Source organism: Mesoplodon densirostris, chromosome 4, assembly GCF_025265405.1.
Source record: "Mesoplodon densirostris isolate mMesDen1 chromosome 4, mMesDen1 primary haplotype, whole genome shotgun sequence".
In the NCBI taxonomy this organism is placed as follows: domain Eukaryota; kingdom Metazoa; phylum Chordata; class Mammalia; order Artiodactyla; family Ziphiidae; genus Mesoplodon; species Mesoplodon densirostris.
In genome coordinates, this window is record NC_082664.1 from 44,124,857 (window position 1) to 44,147,549 (window position 22,693).

At 39.5% G+C, this 22,693-nt stretch overlaps 1 non-coding gene across 1 annotated transcript; it reads left to right on the top strand.

Moving 5' to 3' along the window:
* The first annotated feature begins 20,970 nt into the window (after positions 1–20,970).
* LOC132489903 (U6 spliceosomal RNA) lies at positions 20,971–21,077 on the top strand. The gene has a single exon (XR_009532270.1). It is a non-coding gene; the product is annotated as a U6 spliceosomal RNA (small nuclear RNA).
* Positions 21,078–22,693: the final 1,616 nt, after the last annotated feature.

The following is a 22,693-nucleotide window of genomic DNA, read 5'->3' on the forward strand; positions in this document are numbered from 1 at the left end:
GGTGCTTTGTGGCCGCCTGGAGGGGTGGGATGGGGAGGGTGGGACGGAGACGCAGTGGGGGGGGATGTGGGAACATATGTATATGTATGGCTGATTAAATTTGTTATAAAGCAAAAAAAAAAAATTTAAGGCAGCTTATATGATCAATACAGCTTTTTGTAAAAATTATTATTGTTATTTTTTTGCGGTGCGCGGGCCTCTCACTGTTGTGGCCTCTCCCGTTGTGGCGCACGGGCTCCGGACGCACAGGCCCAGCGGCCATGGCTCACGGGCGCAGCCGCTCCGTGGCATGTGGGATCCTCCCGGACTGGGGCACGAGCCCGTGTCCCCTGCGTCGGCAGGCGGACTCTCAACCACTTGCGCCACCAGGGAAGCCCAATACAGCTTTTTTAACTGCTATGTATAAAACAGATAAGCAACAACAATATATTGCATAGCACAGAGAATTATAGGCATTATCTTGTAATAACTTTTTTGTTTGTTTGTTTAAAAGTTTGATACTTTTATTTTTTATTTATTTTTTTTATTAGTCTCTGCTTTACAGCAGAGTGTATCAGTCGTACGTGTGCATCTGTTCCCGCGTCCCCTCCATCCTGCGTCTCCCTCCCTCCCACCCTCCCCGTCCCACCCCTCCAGGCGGCCACATGGAGTATAATGTATAAAAATACTGAATCACTATACTGTGAAAACCTGAAACTAATACTGTAAATCAACTATACTTCAATAAAAAATAAATATAATATTTTCAAAAAAAAAAAACTTCCTATTTTAGTACTCTAGAGAGTGCTACACTGTTTGTCCTTTATCTGCATTTTACATCATTGGCCCTGAAGACAGAGGACTCCTTCTGCCATCTTGGGATTTAGCAAGAATATTTATTAAGCACTCACTAACACACCTGCCTATATTAGGTGCTCTGTGCATGCTTTCTCATTAAATCCTCACAACCACCTTATGAAATAGCTCTTTCCCTAAAACAGTGCCTCTCAGACTTTAATGTGCATGTAAATCACCCAATTATCTTGGATTCTGATTTGAAGGTTTTGGACGAGACCTGAGAATCTGCATTTCTTGCAAGCTCCTGGGTGACACTGAAGATGCATGTCTGTGGACCACATTGCAGGTTTGGCAGAACTTTTATGTGAGAGACTGATGTGAAAATTCTGCCTACCATGAGCATTTTGGTCCCTAGTGTTAAGCACTACCCTCTTCCCACCATCCTCTCCTAAAATTAAAACAGTCCTTGAAAGGTCAACAAATTCATCATGAACAGGGAGTTAGTGACAATTTCAAAATGTGCATCCTGAGAACAATGAAACACAGAGAGAGAATGAAACCAAAACGGGAAGGGACACAGGAGAGGCAACAGTTGTTGAAGATGAAAGTGATCCAGCAAGAGACTAACATGATAGGGTGTCTTCAAGAAACGTATCTTCAAAGAAGATGCCTTCAAGGAAGATGTCTGCCTTATCACAAGCACAGGGGTGAGACACAGACTCTGCCATCTTGGAACTCACTGAATTTCTTGGAACTCAAAGAGCATTTATAGAGTGCCTACTGGCATGAGTGTATTGTCAGGTACTCTCTCTCTATATATATACACCTTTTCATTAAATGCTCACGACCACCTTTTGAAGTAGTTATCACTCAGTTTTACAGATGAACAGAACTGGGGCTCAAGGAAATTGGTTAACTTTTCCCAAGACAAGTACCAGTTTTCATAAATAGGATTCAATCCACCACTTCCCACTACGAGCTTAGGTATCTATTATCATACAAGCTACCAAAACACTGGGAAAAAATATAGGAGCCCACTAGAGGTCCAGAGATAGAGATGAGCTTCTGACTTTGGTGAAACTTGAAGAAAAAAGAAGCACGTGTGACTCAGAAGAGAATGAATCTGTTTATGTTACTCATGGCTTTGGATGCAAAGGGAGAAAAAGAATCTCCAGGAACACAGGTTAGAGGAGTGTCTGTGTGGTGTGTAGTAAAACCTTTCTGTGGCATTGTTATTTGGTGCACCTTTGATCTTTTTTTTTACTAGGTTGGAATCCTTGAGAGCAGAGAGACTTTCTCTGAGACTAGCCTGTCTCTGAAGGAGGAACAGTGTTCAGTCCCCGTGGTTGATTTCATCCTTTCCCATCTTGTCCTAGCCTCCTGAACCCTGGGTACCAAAAATTACCCTAAGTATGATTATATCAGCTTCTCCCCCACTGTTGGGTCCATCTTCTCTGTCTTCTAATAAACTCTAGTTATTCAATTTTTTGAATGTAGCAATTTTGTAGTCCTATCTCCTTTTCCTTTCCTCCATGTCCCATTTCCTTCACCACCAGTTCCCTGAGAGAAGTGTCTTCACTCCCTGCCTTTCCAACTGAAGTACTCATTGTTTTAAGTCCCTGTGACCTGACTTCAGTCATCACAGTTCTCCTAAAACTATTTCCCTCCATGGTCACCTGGAGCCACATAATTGTCTTTTCTCTCTGACTGCTTTATCTCATGCCTGATCCTTCTCAATTCTGTGGTACTATTTAATACTGTTGCCCACCTGCTTCATGTGGAAAAGCTCCCTCTGACTTTCAAAATGCAGCAGTGCCTCATTCTGTTCCAACCTTTCTGGTTTTTCTCTAACTTTCTTGAAGATTCTTTCTCCTCCTCTCACCCCTAAATGTGGGTGGCCTCTGACTCTTATCATTGATCCAATTCCATTTCCCCTGACACACCCTCCTTTGATGATTTCCTCCCCTGCTGTTGCTTCAGTTATCATATTTTGGGTAGATAACTTCTTGTCTCTAGACTCACATTTCCATCTTGAAACTGAACATTTCCACCTACCATTTTCTAAGTAGCAATACTACCTCAAACTAATACAGTCTTTCCCCTGATTTTTCAATTTCTATTAAGGGTATCACTATTTTCCCATTCATCTAGAGTTTATTTGTGTCATCTCACAATCCTTATGCCTTAAGATCTAAGAGATTACTAAATACTATAGATTATCTGCAAGATTTCTCACATTCTCGTCCCTTCTTTTTATTCCTACTACTACCATCATAGTTCAAATCCTTGGTGGACATTTAATCTGCTCCCTCTTTACCATTCTCTCTGCCATGCTTCAATAATCTCCCAGTGTCTTCTTTCCTCCATTTCCTCCCAGCTCCCATCTTTCCAAAGTCTTTTTTGCCAGATAAATCTTCTAAAGACAGAGGTCTGGTCATGTCACTCCCTAAACCCTCCAGTTCCTAACTGCCCAAATAATGAAGTCCATTCATTATTTATATAACCACCACACTAGACTGCTCCCTATTCCACAACTATCCAACATGCTTATCTTCTTCTGAGTCTCTACTCAGGGTTTCTCTGTCTGAAATGTCCTCCCCAACATCAAACTCAGTTCCTTGTTTTCCACACTAATCAGGAGCAATCTGTTTTCTCCATGCTTTGAGCCTACAGAACCAGTACTTAAGCATCTTCAATAGTTTGTTCCTCAAGTTACTTATAATAATTTGTATAATAACTTGTAATAAACTGTGTGTACCTACCTTAGAATATGGAAACAAAGATAAGTATGAATCCAAATAGCTATGATCAAAAAAGTCCCATGATGACCAAAACATCTCAATTTTTTCTTCATTAGTGACCACAGAGTCAGAAGTCCATGAATGTGTCTGTAGAGAGACAGAAGGGAATCACATGAGCTTTTATTGATAACAATAGTAAAATATTACTTGTTAACTATAAAAAATATTTAGGGCTTCCCTGGTGGCGCAGTGGTTGAGAGTCCGCCTGCCGATGAAGGGGACACGGGTTCGTGCCCCGGTCTGGGAAGATCCCACATGCCGCGGAGCGGCGGGGCCTGTGAGCCATGGCCGCTGGGCCTGCACGTCCAGAGCCTGTGCTCCGCAACGGGAGAGGCCACAGCAGTGAGAGGCCCGCGTACCGCAAAAAAAAAAAAAAAAAAAAAAAAAAAAAAAATTAACCTTGGCAATATCAATACTCTGAAAGCAGCTCCTAAGTTCCATCAACTTTGCCTAAATAGAAGCACATAGGGGTCTTCTGCTAATATTAATGAATTTCAATCAAATCTGCATTTAAGAGACTAACTAGAAATTCTCAAATCAGACCATTCAGCAGAATCCCCAGGGGATTTATGAAGAACTCAGAATCCCAGTCCTCTGAATTAGAGACTCTAATTCAGAAAGCCCAGGGTAGGACACAAAAATCTAGTTTTAATCATCATCCCAGGCGTCTGATGGAGGGAAAAAGATATGCCAGTGCTTCTCAAACTTTAATGTGCATTGGAATTATTTGGGAATCTTGTTAAAGTGCAGATTCTAAATCAGTAGGTCTAGAGGAAAGGAGGGCAGGCTGACAGTCCACATTGCTAACGAGTTCCTAGATTATGTCTATAATGCTATTCCGTGGACCACATTTTGAATAGCAAGGGGTCTTAAACAATCTGGAAAATCACTCAGTATTTTCAGTGTGGGACCAACTCAATTCCTATATCATGTTTCCGATGCTACTTGTGTGGTGCTGGTTCAATGTCATTACCACCAGTTTGCATCATGAAACCAGGCTGATGGAAGCATTTCCTAAAGTTCGGTTACATTTCCAGATCATTTAAAATTCACATACTCATTTCCAAAATTCCAGAGATATTTTTCTTATGGTGGACAGAATTGGAATTCAACTCAAGCATTTCCTCTTTTAATTAAGATATCCTAAAGGGATGCTTGATTATTCAGATATACCCTGAGCTTTATACTCCAATAAACACCTGCAGAAATTTAAAGTAGAATTCACATGGGTCAAAATTTATGACACTGGTCTGAAAATGGGGTTTTATCTCTATTAAATAGCCATGTAGTTCTTCAAACTTTGTGATTCTGGAGAGCTCAGAGCAGTTCAGCATTGGAAAATGAGTGTTGTAACCAGTTACCTGTGGTGTTTGAGTGTGAATACCTACACTTTCTTAACCATATCAGAAAGTCTTGGGGGTTTTTTCCTCTGCAGTTTCAAGTAGAATATGTTCAGATGTCTTCTCTCATCAGTAAGGAAGTACAATCTTGTGAGTTTCTGGGATCCAGTAAAGTGGGTCTCTCAGAGCCCCTTAATCCCCAAAAGCCCTTGATCTAAGAAAGCAACTCAATAAAGCCCATCTTTCCAACAAGTTTCCATGACCTAGTTATCTGCCTTCAGAGAAATAAACTAAGTTTCTATACCCTGAACCAACAAATTTCTTCCCAACCTCTCATAACCTGGCAAGCATTAAAAGCACAAATGAGAAGAACATTCACAATTCATCATTTCCTCCATCACATCATACAAAAAAACTATAGAGCTCTCAGCACAGACTTTACCAACAAATGATGCAATGCAATGAGCACCCACTCACCTTCTCATATGATTTGAGCAAAACACTGACGTCTTCTTACCCCTCACATTGTAGGTGCCCCATATGTGACCACTGGACTCAGCTTATCTGCAAGACTAATTACATTTCTTACTGGTGACTGCTTAGGCTCTTCTGATTCATGTTGGCTAATTTTATAAAAGTATTTTTACTAAATATTTCCAACACACTACATCCTGTTGTTCAGAAGACCATATTTTAGAAGACCCAAATCATGGTTTTTATTAGGTCACTGTCTAACACCTTCTATCTCATATACTGTAAGCGTCTCCCAGAGAATAAATGGCATTTTCCTCTTATGGGGTATATTTCTCTAAAAGTTCCACCATGGATAAAACCATTATCCATCCCAAAGATATAGTAGATTCTAATTCATTTCCTCAATTATTTGACAAAAACATCCATTCTTTCTTATTCTGGTAACAGTACTGCAGTTTTTTCAGAGGATTACTTGTCCTGAATTCTTAGTTGTTGTTGTGCTGAACGTCTCTTGACATGAACCAAGCCAGCTCAATGGAAGTAATAATTTAACTCGGGGAAAGTAGGAAGGTGGGACTCTTTTTCCATTGGGTTGCTAAGAGTAAGATGTAAGCCAGGAGCAGCTAGCTGGTGGCCATCTTGGCACCCACAGGAATAGCCCATCTGAGAGCAGAACTAACACAGAAGAAAGAAGCGTAGTATCAGATTTAGATAATACCATATGAGCACCCAGTTACAAATACCAACATATGCCTTTTTCATTTAAGTTAACTTGAACTGGGTTTCTGTCAGTCATAACTGAAAATGTCCTGGCTGATACAGGACTTCAGAAATGACAGTGATAATAATAGCTAACCCTTACCCAACACTTACCATATGCCAGGCCCTGTTGTAGGTGCTTTCTGTATATTAACTCATATAATCTTCACAAACTTATGCAGTAGGTGCTGTTACTATCATCATCTCCATTTTACAAATGAGGAAACTGAGATAAAAAGCTTCCTCAAGGCCACCCAGCTAACAAGTGATGAAGTCAGGATTGAAACATAAGCATCCTAACTCCAGAGTCTGTGCTATGAATGAGGGCTGCTCAGAGTGGCCCAAAGACTAGTTCCAATCCATAAACTATTAACTGTCTGCGAGCAGAAATTGAAAGTACGTACGCATATAGAAACCTTTATAGTAAGTTCACATTGCTGTAACATTCTGTATTTATAAGAGTATTTGTCCATGATGGATTGGGAATTTTTTTAAATGTATCCTTCACCACAGAGTTTGAGGAGCATCATTTAGCTTGCAGGGTAAGCACTGTGATTTAGATATAAATCACAACCTTTCTTCAAATGCTCTTAAGTTTCTATAAATAATGTTGGTGTCACTTGGCAATCCTGAAATATATTACTTCTTAACTCAATTCCAATGTTTCAAAATAGAGTTATTTGAGGTATTTTTAATTCTCATGGCTCTGGATTAGAATGTGTTCCTGAGTTCTCAGTGGACCTTTTGAAATGCTAATGTATTGAGTTAAAGCTACAGAGCACTAAGGAGCTGGACAATGAAACTTGCCCTAAACAGGGAGTAAAGAAAAAGGGAATTGCAATCCCAGCCAAGGGAGAAGTCAGAATGTCAGTACTAGGAAATGAGTGATACCAGAAAGTTGGAAGACGGGCTACAAGTGGAGGAGAAATCTAGAACAAAGCACAGAAGTAAGCTGTGACCCTGCAGAGCTTTCCTATGCATCCTACCTTGAGAAATATACTCCCCTCCTGTGCCCTGGCACAAAGAAACAGTGCCTAGGACATAAACTTAGTCTGAAAAAAATAAGTCTTTCTTGAACAGACACTTCTCAAATGGACAATAAGCCCATGGGAAAAAATGACATTGTTAGTCATCAGGGAAATGCAAAAAAAGTCCACAACGAGATACCACTACACACCACAAGAATGGCTAAAATTAAGAAGAAAAGCAGCAAATATTGGTAAGGATATTGAACAACTGGAACTGTCATACACGGCTGGCAGGAATGGGAAAGGAGATGGCAGTTTCTTATAGAGTTAAAATGTGCCTACCCTCTTACCCAGGAATTCCACTCCTACTTAGTAACCCAAGAGAACTGAAGACATATGTTCACACTAGGACTTATACACAAATGCTCATATCCCTGAAATGGGAATGAACCAAATAACAGTTAGCAGGAGAATGAATCAACAAATTGTGATGTATTTCCACCAAAAAATACTATTTGGCAATAAAAATGAACAGACTACTATACTTGCAACAATAGGGATGAATCTCACAGACATAATACTAAGTGAATGAAACTTGTCACAAAGGTTACATACTGCATGATTTTATTTACATGAAATTCTAAAATAGGCAAAAGACATCTAAGGTGAAAAGTATTAGAACAGTGGTTGCATCTTGGAAGAGGGGTATGGGCAGGAGGACTGCATGGAAAGAGACATAAAGAAAATTTCTTGGGAGATGGAAATGTTCTATACCATGATAGAGATGTGAGTTACAGGAGGGTATCAAGTGGAAGGTATGGGGAGTGGATAAAAGTATAGATGAAGCAAGAATGGCAGGATATTGATCATTGTTGAAGCTGGATAATGGGTACGTATCATTATATTAATGGTTACTTTGTATCTATTTGGAATTTTCCCTTTTTATTTTTACATTTTTTAAAAAAAGGTCTTTATTGGAGTATAATTGCTTCACAATGGTGTGTTAGTTTCTCCTTTATAACAAAGTGAATCAGCTATACAAATACATATATCCCCATATCTCCTCCCTCTTGTGTCTCCCTCACCCACTCCCTATCCTACCCTGCTAGGTGGTCACAAAGGACCGAGCTGATCTCTCTGTGCTATGCGGCTGCTTCCCACTAGCTATCTATTTTACATTTGGTAGTGTATATATGTCCATGCCACTCTCTCACTGCATCCCAGCTTACCCTTCCCCTGACCCCGTGTCCTCAAGTCCATTCTCTACCTCTGCGGCTTTATTCTTGTCCTGCCCTTAGGTTCTTCATGACCTTTTTTTTTTTTTTTTTTCCATTCCATATACATGTGTTAGCATACGGTATTTGTTTTTCTCTTTTTGACATCCTTCACTCTGTATCACAGACTCTAGGCCCATCCACCTCACTACAAATAACTCAATTTCGTTTCTTGTTATGCCTGAGTAATATTCCATTGTATATACGTGCCATATCTTCTTTATCCATTCATCTGTTGATGGACACTGAGGTTGCTTCCATGTCCTGGCTATTGTAAACAGAGCTGCAATGAACATTGTGGTACATGACTTTTTTGAATTATGTTTTTCTCAGGGTATATGCCCAGTAGTGGGATTGCTGGGTCATATGGTAGTTCTATTTTTAGTTTTTTAAGGAACCTCCATACTGTTCTCCATAGTGGCTGTAACAATTTACATTCCCACCAACAGTGCAAGAGGGTTTCCTTTTCTCCATACCCTCTCCAGCATTTATTGTTGCAGATTTTTTAATGATGGCCATTGACTGGTGTGAGGTGATACCTCACTGTAGTTTTGATTTGCATTTCTCTAATGATTAGTGATGTTGAGCATTCTTTCATGTGTTTGTTGGCTATCTGTATATCTTCTTTGGAGAAATTTCTATTTAGGTTTTCTGCCCATTTATGGATTGGGATGTTTTTGTTTTTCTTTTTTTGCGGTATGCGGGCCTCTCACTGTTGTGGCCTCTCCCGTTGCAGAGCACAGACTCCAGACGCAGAGGCCCAGGGGCCATGGCTCATGGGCCCAGCCGCTCTGAGGCATGTGGGATCCTCCCGGACTGGGGCATGAACCCGTGTCCCCTGGATCAGCAGGTGGACTCTCAACCACTGTGCCACCAGGGAAGCCCGGGTTGTTTGTTTTTTGATATTGAGCTGCATGAGCTGCTTGTAAATTTTGGAGATTAATCCTTTATCAGTTGCTTCATTTGCACATACTTTCTCTCATTCTGAGGGCTGTCTTTTCGTCTTGTTTATGGTTTCCTTTGCTGTGCAAAAGCTTTGAAGTTTCATTAGGTCCCATTTGTTTATTTTTGTTTTTATTTCCATTTCTCTAGGAGGTGGGTCAGAAAGGATCTTGCTATGATTTATGTCATAGAGTGTTTTATGTTTTCCTCTAAGAGTTTTACAGTGCCTGCCCTTACATTTAGGTCTTTAATCCATTTTGAGTTTATTTTTGTGTATGGTGTTAGGGAGTGTTCTAATTTCATTCTTTTACATGTAGCTGTCCAGTTTTCCCAGCACCACTTATTGAAGAGGCTGTCTTTTCTCCATTGTATATTCTTGCCTCCTTTATCAAAAATAAGGTGACCATATGTGCGTGGGTTTATCTCTGGGCTTTCTGTCCTGTTCCACTGATCTATATTTCTGTTTTTGTGCCAGTACCATACTGTCTTGATTACTGTACCTTCGTAGTATAGTGTGAAGTCTGGGAGCCTGATTCCTCCAGCTCCATTTTTCTTTCTAAAGATTGCTCTGGCTGTTCGGGGTCTTCTGTGTTTCCATGCAAATTGTGAAATTTTTTGTTCTAGTTCTGTGAAAAATGCCACTGGTAGTTTGATAGGGATTCCATTGAATCTATAGATTGCTTTGGGTAGTAGAGTCATTTTCACAATGTTGAGCCTTCCAATCCAAGAACATGGTATATCTCTCCATCTGTTGGTATCATCTTTAATTTCTTTCATCAGTGTCTTATAGTTTTCTGCATACAGGTCTTTGGTCTCCCTAGGTAGGTTTATTCCTAGGTATTTTATTCTTTATGTTGCAATGGTAAATGGGAGTGTTTCTTTCATTTCTCTTTCCGATTTTTCATCATTAGTGTATAGGAATGCAAGACATTTCTATGCATTAATTTTGTATCCTGCTACTTTACCAAATTCATTGATTAGCTCTACTGGTTTTCTGGTAGCATCTTTAGGATTATCTATGTATGTATCATGTCATCTGCAAACAGTGGCAGCTTTAGTTCTTCTTTTCTGATTTGGATTCCTTTTATTTTTTTCTTCTCTGATTGCTGTGGCTAAAACTTCCAAAACTATGTTGAATAATAGTAGTGAGAGTGGACAACGTTGTCTTGTTGCTGATCTTAGTGGAAATGGTTTCAGTTTTTCACCTTTGAAAATGACGTTGGCTGTTGGTTTGTCATATATGGCCTTTATTATGTTGAGGTAAGTTCCCTCTATGCCTACTTTATGGAGGGTTTTTGTCATAACTGGGGTTGAATTTTGTCTAAAGCTTTGTCTGCATCTATTGAGATGATCATATGGTTTTTCTCCTTCAATTTGTTAATATGGTGTATCACATTGATTGATGTCCATATATTGAAAAATCCTTCCATTCCTGGGATAAACCCCACTTGATCATGGTGTATGATCCTTTTAAAGTGCTGTTGGATTCTGTTTGCTAGTATTTTGTTGAGGATTTTTGCATCTATGTTCATCAGTGATATTGGCCCGTAGTTTTCTTTCTTTGTGACATCCTTGCCTGGTTTTGGTATCAGGGTGATGGTGGCCTCATAGAATGAGTTTCGGTTCCTCCATCTGCTAAATTTTGGAAGAGTTTGAGAAGGATAGGTGTTAGCTCTTCTTTAAATGTTTGATAGAATTTGCCTGTGAAGCCATCTGGTCCTGGGCTTTTGGCTGTTGGAAGATTTTTAATCACAGTTTCAATTTCAGAGCTTATGATTGGTCTGTTCATATTTTCTATTTCTTCCTGGTTCAGTCTCAGAAGGTTGTGCATTTTTAAGAATTGATCATTTCTTCCAGGTTGTCCATTTTATTGGCATAGAGTTGCTTGTAGTAATCTCTCATGATCCTTTGTATTTCTGCAGTGTCAGTTGTTACTTCTCCTTTTTAATTTTAATTCTATTGATTTGAGTCTTCTCCCTTTTTTTCTTGATGAGTCTGGCTAATGGTTTATCAATTTTGTTTATCTTCTCAAAGAACCAGCTTTTAGTTTTATTGATCTTTGCTATCATTTTCTTTGTTTCTATTTCATTTATTTCTGCTCTGATCTTTATGATTTCTTTCCTTCTGCTACCTTTGGGGTTTTTTTGTTATTTCTGTAATTGCTTTAGGTGCAAGATTATGTTGTTTATTTGAGATGTTTCCTGTTTCTTAAGGTAGGACTGTATTGCTATAAACTTCCCTCTTAGTACTGTTTTTGCTTCATCCCATAGGTTTTGCGTCATCATGTCTCCATTGTCATTTGTTTCTAGGTATTTTTTTTATTTCCTCTTTGATTTTTTCAGTGATTGCTTGGTTATTAAGTATTGTGTATTGTTTAGCCTCCATGTATTTATATTTTTTACAGATTTTTTCCTATAATTGATATATAGTCTCATAGCATTGTGGTCACAAAAGACACTTGATATGATTTCAATTTTCTTAAATTTACCAAGGCTTGATTTGTGACCCAAGATATGATCTATCCTGGAGAATATTCCATGAGCACTTGAGAAAAATGTGTATTCTGTTGTTTTTGGATGGAGTATCCTATAAATATCAAGTACATCTTGTTTAATGTGTCATTTAAAGCTTGTGTTTCCTTATTTATTTTCATTTTGGATGATCTCTCCATTGGTAAAAGTGGGATGTTAAAGTCCCCTACTATGATTGTGTTACTGTTGATTTCTCCTTTTATGGCTGTTAGCATTTGCCTTATGTATTGAGGTGCTCCTATGTTGGGTGCATAAATATTTACATTTGTTATATCTTCTTAGATTGACCCATTGATCATTATGCAGTGTCCTTCTTTGTCTCTTGTAATAGTCTTTATTTTAAAGTCTATTTTCTCTGATATGAGAATTGCTACTCCAGCTTTGTTTTGATTTCCATTTGCATGGAATATATTTTTCCATCCTCTCACTTTCAGTCTGTATGTGTCCCCAGGTCTGAAGTGGGTCTCTTGTAGGTAACATATATACGGGTCTTGTTTTTGTATCCATTCAGCCAGTCTGTGTCTTTTGGTGGGAGCATTTAATCCATTTACATTTAAGGTAATTATCAATATGTACATTCCTATTACCATTTTCTTAATTGTTTAGGGTTTTTTATTGTAGGTCTTTTCCTTCTCTTGTGTTTCTTGCCTAGAGAAGTTCCTTTAGTATTTGTTCTAAAGCTGGTGCTGAGTTCTCTTAGCTTTTGCTTGTCTGTAAAGGTTTTAATTTCTCTGTCAAATCTGAATGATATCCTTGCTGGGTAGAGTTATCTTGGTTGTAGGTTCTTCCCTTTCATCACTTTAAATATGTCCTGCCACTCCCTTCTGGCTTGCAGAGTTTCTGCTGAAATAGCTATTAACCTTATAGGGATTCCCTTGTAGGTTATTTGTTGCTTTTCCCTTGCTGCTTCTAACAGTTTTTCATTGTAGTTAATTTTAGATAGTTTGATTAATATGTGTCTTGGCATGTTTCTCCTTGGATTTATCCTATATGGGACTCTCTGTGCTTCCTGGGCTTGATTAACTATTTCCTTTCCCATATTAGGGAAGTTTTCAACTATAATCTCTTCAAATATTTTCTCAGTCCCTTTCTTTTTCTCTTCTTCTTCTGGGACCCCTATAATTTGAATGTTGGTGCATTAAATGTTGTCCCAGAGGTCTCTAAGACTGTCCTCAATTATTTTCAGTCTTTTTTCTTTATTCTGCTCTGCAGTAGTTATTTCCACTATTTTATCTTCCAGGTAACTTACCTGTTCTTCTGCCTCAGTTATTGTGATATTGATTCCTTCTACAGAATTTTTAATTTCATTTATTGTGTTGTTCATCATTGTTTGATTCCTCTTTAGTTCTTCTAGGTCCTTGTTAAACGTTTCTTGTATTTTCTCCATTCTATTTCCAAGATTTTGGATCATCTTTACTATCATTACTCTGAATTCTTTTTCAGGTAGACTGCCCATTTCCTGTTCATCTGTTTGGTTTGGTGGGTTTTTACCTTACTCCTTCATCTTCTGTGTGTTTCTCTGTCTTCTATATGAGAAACATGTAGGGTCTCCTTTTTCCAAGCTGCAGGTTCATAGTTCCCGTTGTTTTTTGTGTCTGCCTCCAGTGGCTAAGGTTGGTTCAGTGGGTGGTGTAGGCTTCCTTGTGGAGGGGACTGGTACCTGTGTTCTGGAGGATGAGGCTGGATCTTGTTTTTCTGGTGGGCAGGACTGTGTCCGGTGGTGTGTTTGGGGGTGTCTGTGACCTTATTATGATTTTTGGCAGCCTCTCTGCTAATGGGTGGGGTTGTGTTCCTATCTTGCTAGTTGTTTGGCATAGGGTGTCCTGCACTGTAGCTTGCTGGTCGTTGAGTGGAGCTGGGTCTTGGCGTTGACATGGAGATCTCTGGGAGAGCTTTTGCTGTTAATAATATGTGGAGCCGGGAGGTCTGTGGTGGACCAAGGTCTTGAACCCGGCTCTCACACCTCAGAGGCACAGGCCTAACACCCAGCCGGAGCGCCAAGCCCCTGTCAGCCACATGGCTCAGAAGAAAGGGGAGAAAAAAAGAAAGAAAGAAAGAAAGGAAAAAAGAAAAGAATAGAAAGTTATTAAAATAAAAAATATTAAAAATTTTAAAAACTTTAATAAAAAAAGAAAACAAAAGAAAGAAGAGAGCAACCAAACGAAAAAACAAATCCACCAATGATAACAAGTGCTAAAAACTATACTAATAAAAGAAACAAAAATGGAGAGACAGAACCCTATGACAAATGGTAAAACCAAAGCAATACAGACAAAATCACACAAAGAAGCATGCACATACACACTCAGAAAAAGAGAAAAAGGAAAAAAATGTATATATTGTTGCTCCCAAAGTCCACTGACTCAGTTTGGGATGATTCGTTGGCTATCCAGGTATTCCACAGATGCAGGGTACATCAAGTTTATTGTGGAGATTTAATCTGCTGCTCCTGAGGCTGCTGGAAGAGATTTCCCTTTCTCTTCTTTGTTTGCACAACTCCTGGGGTTCAGCTTTGGATTTGGACCCGCCTCTGCGTGTAGGTCGCCTGAGGGCGTCTGTTCCCCACCCCAACAGGACGGGGTTAAAGGAGCCGCTGATTCGGGGGCTCTGACTCACTCAGGCCGGGGGGAGGGAGGGGTACAGATGCGGGGCGAGCCTGCAGGCCACAGAGGCCAGCGTGACGTTGCACCAGACAGAGGCACGCCATGCGTTCTCCCGGGGAAGTTGTCCCTGGATCCCGGGACCCTGGCACTGGCGGGCTGCACAGGCTCCCGGGAGGGGAGGTTTGGAGAGTGACCTGTGCTCACACACAGGCTTCTTGGTGGCTGCAGCAGCAGCCTTAGCGTCTTATGCCTGTCTTTGGGGTCTGCGCTGATAGCCGCGGCTCGCGCCCATCTCTGGAGCTTGTTTAGGCGATGCTCTGAATCCCCTGTCCTCACGCAAGATACCGGAAACAATGATATCTTGCCTCTTCGGCAGCTCCAGACATTTTCCCGGACTCCCTCCCCGCTAGCCGTGGCGCACTAGCCCCCTTCAGGCTGTGTTCACACTGCCAACGCCAGTCCTGTCCCTGGGATCCGACCGAAGCCAGAGCCTCAGCTCCCAGCCCCCGCCCGCCCCGGCGGGTGAGCAGACAAGCCTCTCGGGCTGGTGAGTGCCGGTCGGCACCGATCCTCTGTGCGGGAATCTCTCCGCTTTGCCCTCTGCACCCCTGTTGCTGCGCTCTCCTCCGTGGCCCCGAAGCTTGCCCCGTCCGCCACCCGCAGTCTCCGCCCGCGAAGGGGCTTCTTAGTGTGTGGAAACCTTTCCTCCTTCACAGCTCCCTCCCACTGGTGCAGGTCCCGTCCCTATTCTTTTGTCTCTGTTTATTCTTGTTTCTTTTGCCCTACCCAGGTACGTGGGGAGTTACTTGCCTTTTGGGAGGTCTGAGGTCTTCTGCCAGCGTTCAGTAGGTGTTCTGTAGGAGTTGTTCCACATGTAGATGTATTTCTGATGTATTTGTGGGGAGGAAGGCTATCTCCATGTCTCACTCCTCCGCCATCTTGAAGGTCTCTGGAATTCTCCCTTTAAAAAAAAATTTTTTATAATAAAAAGCTGGAAAATCGATAAATAAAAGTCTCTTGACATTTAGTCAATGTTATCAGGAGTTTCATAAAAAATTTCTCCAGAAAAACTGCACTTAGGAACCAATTGCCATTGTAAGAACAAGTACCACCAACTAGATGCCTCCTGAGTCTAAGGCAGAAGTGTCACAACTGAGAATACAGAGAGTGCGTTTTCTCTGGACATACACTGTCCACCATTGTTGTGTCTAATAACTAAAAAAGTTCGTGAGCAGAAAAAAGTAGTCCTCATTGATTTGTGCACAACTGGTAGTTGCTTTATGCAAGACAGAGCACAATTCAACTTCAGAGAAAAGTTCCTGGGTACAAGGCAAGGGGTTATGAAATAAAAGCCTTTTTAAATTTCAGCTTCTCCTTACAGGTTATTATTTTACTATAAATGCCAAAGAGTGACTTTATACCAAGCTATTTAAGATTTAAATTGGGTAAATTAAAATTTTTATGCATGTCACTTAGGTAGTACTAGAAAATACTTCGAAGTCTAACAACAAAGGAAAGAATGAATACATTGTCATATAGCATATTCTGCAAATGTATAGTTTATAAAGTGACAACACGTGGTAAAATGTTTATGCTACATCAAGTGAAAAAGAGTACACATTTACTTATAATACCAATTCTTACATATATGCGCATTTGCAGAGGAAAAAAATACTCAAGAAAATAATGACTGTTAACCTCATATTGGTATATTACTGGATGGTGATATAATGAGTTTTAAATTCTTTTTCTTGTGTTTTTCTATATTTTCCAGTTTTCTATAAAATTCCTTTTATGACAGAAAAGCAAAACCAAAAAGTCACCTTTAAGAGTGGTATACTTCTTGTTATAAATCAAATTCTTACTCAGCAACAGTATGAAAAACCAAATTGATCATTTTGTATCATCTAGGTTTTCTGAGGAAGAACAATGGTGCCTGGTGAACTAGTGCTGTAACAGCTTGCTTAGTAATGCTCCTCTTTCCCCAAGTGCTTTTAACATTTGTTCAAAATACCCACTTTGCTTATTTGGGTATGGGGAAGAATAAGGATGGCAAGGCAACAATCATTTTTCATGCTACTGCAAACGTCTTTCATTCCAAATCCCCTCACCATTTCCATTCCTCCAGTGATTCCAGCAATGCGCCATCCCTCAGCCAAGGCACTGAGGCATACAGACCCTGGTCGACAGGCCAAGCCATCTGCGTTGAGTCTCAGTGCAGGGCAGACAAGAAAATAAACTAGACTTAGTTTCCTGCCACTGAATGCAAGGGACCTATATGGCTGCCTGAGTATAGAAAACACTAGCTGGCCTTCTCTACCTAACTTCCCAGAACCTCCAACCAGAGATAAATTAATATACTGACATTGTCATCCTGGAGAGTGCCATGTAGAGTTCAGCTGGTAGGAACAACTTAGTCACAAAACCTGCACTAAAATTTCTGTGGAGAAGAATTGGCTATGTCACCAAGGCCTACCTCTGGACCCCATTATGATGAATTCAAATTTGTTGAGAATCTAGCAGGCTATTCTTAATAGGTTTTTGGTTGGTTGGTTGATTGGTTGGTTTTATTCAGTGCGGGGTCATGCTGTCACTTTGTGGCTATCGCTGTTCAGTTTTAAAACATAAAGTACTTTCTTTATCCATACAGAAGACCAGTTGGCCTACAAGGCCATGCCCTAGAGTGATGCTGTCCAATATGCAAGCCATTACCCACATGGCACTATGGAGCATTTGAAATGTAGCTAGACCAAACTGAGATGTGCTGTAAGTGTAAAATTCACATTGAATTTTGAAGACCTAGTACAAAAGAAAAAATAATGTAAAATAGCTCGTTAATCATTTTAATAGTGATTGTGTGCTGAAATGATAATATTTTGGATATATTGGGTTAAATAAAATGCATTACTAAAATTAATTTTACCTGTTTCTTTTTACTTTTTTAGTGTGGCTGCTAGAAAATTTTAAATTACATATGCCATGAACATTTTATTTCTGTTGGAGAGTGCTGGTTTAAAAAACGAAGATGTGGTACATATATACAATGGAAAATTACTCAGCCATTAAAAAGAATGAAATAATGCCATTTGCAGCAACGGACCTAGAGATTGTCATACTGAATGAAGTAACTCAGACAGAGAAAGAGAAATATCATATGATATCCCTTATAAGTGGAATCTAAAAAGAAATGATACAAATGAACTTACTTACAAAACAGAAACATACAGACATAGAGAAGGAACTTATGGTTACCAGTGGGGAGGGTGGGGGGAAGGAATAGTGAGGGGATTTGGGATTGACATACGCACACTGCTATATTTTAAATGGATAACCAATAAGGACCTACTGTATAGCACAGGGAACTCTGCTCAATATTATGTAACAACCTAAATGGGAAAAGAATTTGCAAAAGAATATATGTATATGTATAACTGAATTACTTTGCTGTACACCTGAAAGTTTCACAACATTGTTCATCAACTATACTCCAATATAAAATAAAAAGTTAAAAAATAATAAATTTTTAAAAAATGATTAGTGTTCATTAAATAAGTACCTGTGAATACCCACTCTGGAGCATCTTACATAGAAATGTCCATGTGAGAAAGAGGTTTATCCTAAATGGAGTGCTGTATCTCAGCACGTCTGCCCTTATGTTTTTCAGTCTGGGGTTCCTATGTGACCCCACTTTTCATCTTCTCTGTCCATGAAGATTTAATACATACAGCATGTCTCCCCCTCCAGCTGTCCCCAGGGCTGCCCATTGTTATCCCTGTTCTGCTGCTCTTGCAGGCTCCCTGAGCATGTCTGTTGGAGCAGTTAATCCAGGAAACAAAGTGCCACAAGAGGGACTGTAGGAAAACATTTCTGAGTACTCTAGTGAAGGGGGCAAATGCTCTTGGTCCTCCAAAGTCCAGTATGCTTCTCCCAGCTGGTACCCTGGTGACTTTTCAAAGATTTTTGAGGGAAGGAAAATTGTTAGCCAGAACACACAAAGAGCAAACTTGCTGGTTCTGAGACAAAGAGGCTGCATAGACCCCCTAGAGAATAGAGCCCCTGATCCCACCTGGATGGGTAAAGCCCATGGTTAGGCCACTAAGCCTTCCCCTCGGGCTAAATAGCTAATTATTTCTGATAATAGTGGTCTCTACTAACCCCTCACCTGCCCTACAGCAGAGCAGATCTATCAAGTGAGGAGGGTAGTAATTACTGGTGATACTTGCAAACACTCATTAATTAAGCTCCTGGGTCCTTAGGAGACAGATATGAGATACAAGGGGATCAACACACAACAATGCCAAAAGGAAGCTATAGACATTTGAAAAGCAAAATATGGTGACTGTTAATTTATAAAAGTAAAGTCAAAGAGTGTTGTGTTAAAAGTAAGACTCTAATACTTTACAGTTACACGTATTCTGAAGTCTAAGATTGTTTCTTGCCTTTTTTCTCTCCCATTAGTTATTATGACTACAACTGAGACCTCTGTCTCCAAGAACGTGCTAATACCTTTTCTGCCTCTGAATCTCCTTCCAGGCATCAATTTCTTATAGACGAGGGTTGTGTCATCTGCTATATCCCCTATAGCTCCTTGCACATTGGCAGGTACAGGGAATGTACATGATACATACAGATAGCTTGGTTACTTTTGTCTTCTGCTATACTGGTGACCTTCTCTTCATAGCTGAATATCTTCAATATTTCACTAGCCAAAGTTTCTTGAGCCAAACAGATCATCAGGTATGGTTAATATAATGAAATTTAAAGGCCACCTGTAAACACTTCATGAATATTATATGTGCTACAATAAACAGTGAGACTTCTTGTTCTCAGGAAAGACTTCTGATGCTATTGAGGTTTCACTATAGAATTTATTCTATATTCTATAGGCTAAGGAAATATTACAGGGGAGAATGCAGACAATGTGAATTCAACTGTGAAATCACCTGGTTGACTACTCCAAGACTCTCAGAAACACTCTTTTTTTCCTTTACGAAAGTAAATTTATAGAGTCATGATAGACAGAATGGTGGAGTGTTTCCTTTTTAAGACACAACTGGGGTTTAATTTTGAAGAGAAAAAAACAGATTTCAAAAGACAGACCCTGTTGGAAAATCACCAATTGGCCAGAGATAAAAATGTCTCTAAGGGTTTAATTTTTCTCACTCCAGCTGGGAGTTTTGTTGTTTTTTCTTTTTATATTTTCTGAATGTACTCAATACTTCTCCTAAAATAAAATCCCAAATTCTACTCCTGGATAATCTGAAAAAGAGATTCCTTTGATCTTCAGAGTTGTTTTCACTTTTAAGAAAAAAAAGACAAGAAAATTTCAAAATAGTAAATCCCATATATATATATATATATATATATATATATATATATATATATATATATAGTAAATTCCTTCTTAAACATTATTCCAAGAAACAGAAGCTAATTTTTAAAAAAATCTCACAAGAGAAAATTTGTTAGGAATAAAATTTTAAATATAGACATATAAACTCTATATCATATAAAAACTTTTTTTCATAGGGGCATCTTAAGAGGGTTTACTCTCAATATGAGTGTGGAGTCCACTAAATCACTGCATACATGATTCATGCCATCATTTTTTTTTTGCCTTAACTAAAAAATAGTCAAAAAGCACTTTATTTGTCGAAGTTTTAAAAATATATTTATCTTTTGAAATGAAAGCCCACACAGGCATGCACACACAAAAATACACAGTTCTGTACGTTATCAAAAGAACAGTGGCATACTTATTGCCATGGTCTAATGTTTAATGACTTACATCCCATCTGCATCTTCAAATCCACATGCATTACAAAAATTCCAAGAAACCTCATCATAAAGACTCTATTACTGCATGGTTCCCACTATAAAACAGAACAGCACTTTGTAGTATTATAGCAGTTTTCATGCAAGAATAGAAATACTCTTTTATGATTCCTTTGTTTTCTTCCAGATACCCACAGAGGAAGGTCAATGATATATTCATCTTATTGAAACTCTTGTCCAGGAAAACATAAAACCAACCAACAGAAAAGAGTGCTACAGTGAGCAAATTGAGGTGAGGCACTATTTTCTCAAGTTATTCAAACTTTTCCAAAAATTTTGATTGATTGAAAATGTAAAGTTCTAATTCTATCTTAACATTATTATCAGTGAATTATTTCTTATCCCCACCATTCTATCTTCAGCCAAAAGACACTCCTCACCCCAACTATTCTACTTGACCCTACATAGTCATTGAAGATATAAAATATAGAAACCTGGATGCTTCTCTTGTAGGACTGGGAGTATCCTCAGCTTACCCAAAGCTTGAGGGTCTTGGGGCAACTTGAAAGGCATCAGACAGCCTAAATGCCTGGGCCACAAATGGGTCCCCAAATGAGAGTAAGGACAAGATGTTACTCCAACAAAATACCCTGGTAAGTGTTTGTCCTTAACATATGGAGCATTTTTTAAAAGAAAACAAGAGGAGAGAAGAGAAGAGGAGAGGGAGTGCTCTCTTTGACAGCACATATACTAAAATTGGAACGATACAGAAAAGATTAGCATGGCCCCTGTGCAAGGATGACACGCAAATTCATGAAGTGTTCCATATTTTTGAGGTATCACCACACACCAGTTAGAATGGGCATCATCAGAAAATCTACAAACAACAAATGCTGGAGAATGTGTGGAGAAAAGGGAACCCTCTTGCACTGTTGGTGGGAATGTAAATTGATACAGCCACTATGGAGAACAGTATGGAGGTTCCTTAAAAAACTAAAAATTACCATATGATCCAGCAATCCCACTACTGGACATATACCCAGAGAAAACCACAATTCAAAAAGACACACGCACCCCAATGTTCATTGCAGCACTATTTACAATAGCCAGGTCATGGAAGCAACCTAAATGCCCATCGACAGACGAATGGATAAAGAAGATGTGGTACATGTATACAATGGAATATTACTCGGCCATAAAAAGGAAAGAAAATGGGTCATTTGTAGAGACGTGGATGGATCTAGAGACTGTCATACAGAGTGAAGTAAGTCAGAAAGAGAAAAACAAATATCGTATATTAACGCATATATGTGGAACCTAGAAAAATGGTACAGATGAACCAGTTTGCAGGGCAGAAATTGAGACACAGATGTAGAGGACAAATGTATGGACACCAAGGTGGGGCGGTGATGAATTGGGCAATTGGGATTGATGTGTATACACTGCTGTGGATAAAACGGATGACTAATAAGAACCTGCTGTATAAAAAAATAAATAAAACTAAATTAAAGAGGAAAAAAAAAAGAGGAGAGGGAAGTGGAGGAGAGCCAGGAGAAAAGAAGGGAAGAGAGGAGAGGAGAGAATAGGAGAGATAAAGTTATAAAGGGAACCCCTGTCCCGATATGGACACATTTTTAGCAGCCATCCAGCAGAAAGGACATATTTTGGTCATTGCTAATCCTTAAAAATATCAGGCTCAGCTCCTCTGTGACTTAGAGCAAAGTTTGTATGCCTAGAAACGAATCCTTTTCCACTTTAACTTCTTTTGTGAGCTTACCAAGCAATTATTCCATAATTCACCCAGCAAAATAATTCTATAGCCCACCAAGAAGAGACTAAGAAGGAAATAAATAATGTGTGTGTAAAGAAACTACATGTAGGGCTTCCCTGGTGGCGCAGTGGTTGAGAGTCCGCCTGCTGATGCAGGGGACATGGGTTCGTGCCCCGGTCCGGGAAGATCCCACATGCCGCGGAGCGGCTGGGCCCATGAGCCATGGTCACTGAGCCTGCATGTCCGGAGCCTGTGCTCCGCAACGGGAGAGGCCACAACAGTGATAGGCCCGCGTACTGCAAAAAAAAAAAAAAAGAAAAAAAGAAACTACATGTAAAATATACATCCTATCCTTTTTTAAATTTTCTGGGTAAAATTAATGAACAGCTGGTATCTCTGAGGATAAACCATTCTGTGTTTGTAATATAAATATTCATTGATCTGGATGGGTATTTTTGGTGACCATATTAATAAAATACAAAATTTTTAAATCCTTGAGTTACATTTTTTTTTCACAAAACAAACCCATATATCTCTACATCATTCTTACTGCCCTTTCTTCTACCTGCTACAAAATGGTCAGGAAAGGGCACCCAGCCCAATCTCAAGAAGGATGTTAAAAATGAGGGGGGGCGGGGTGAAAAACAGTGTAGGATCTGGAGGTCTGAGGCCAGGGAT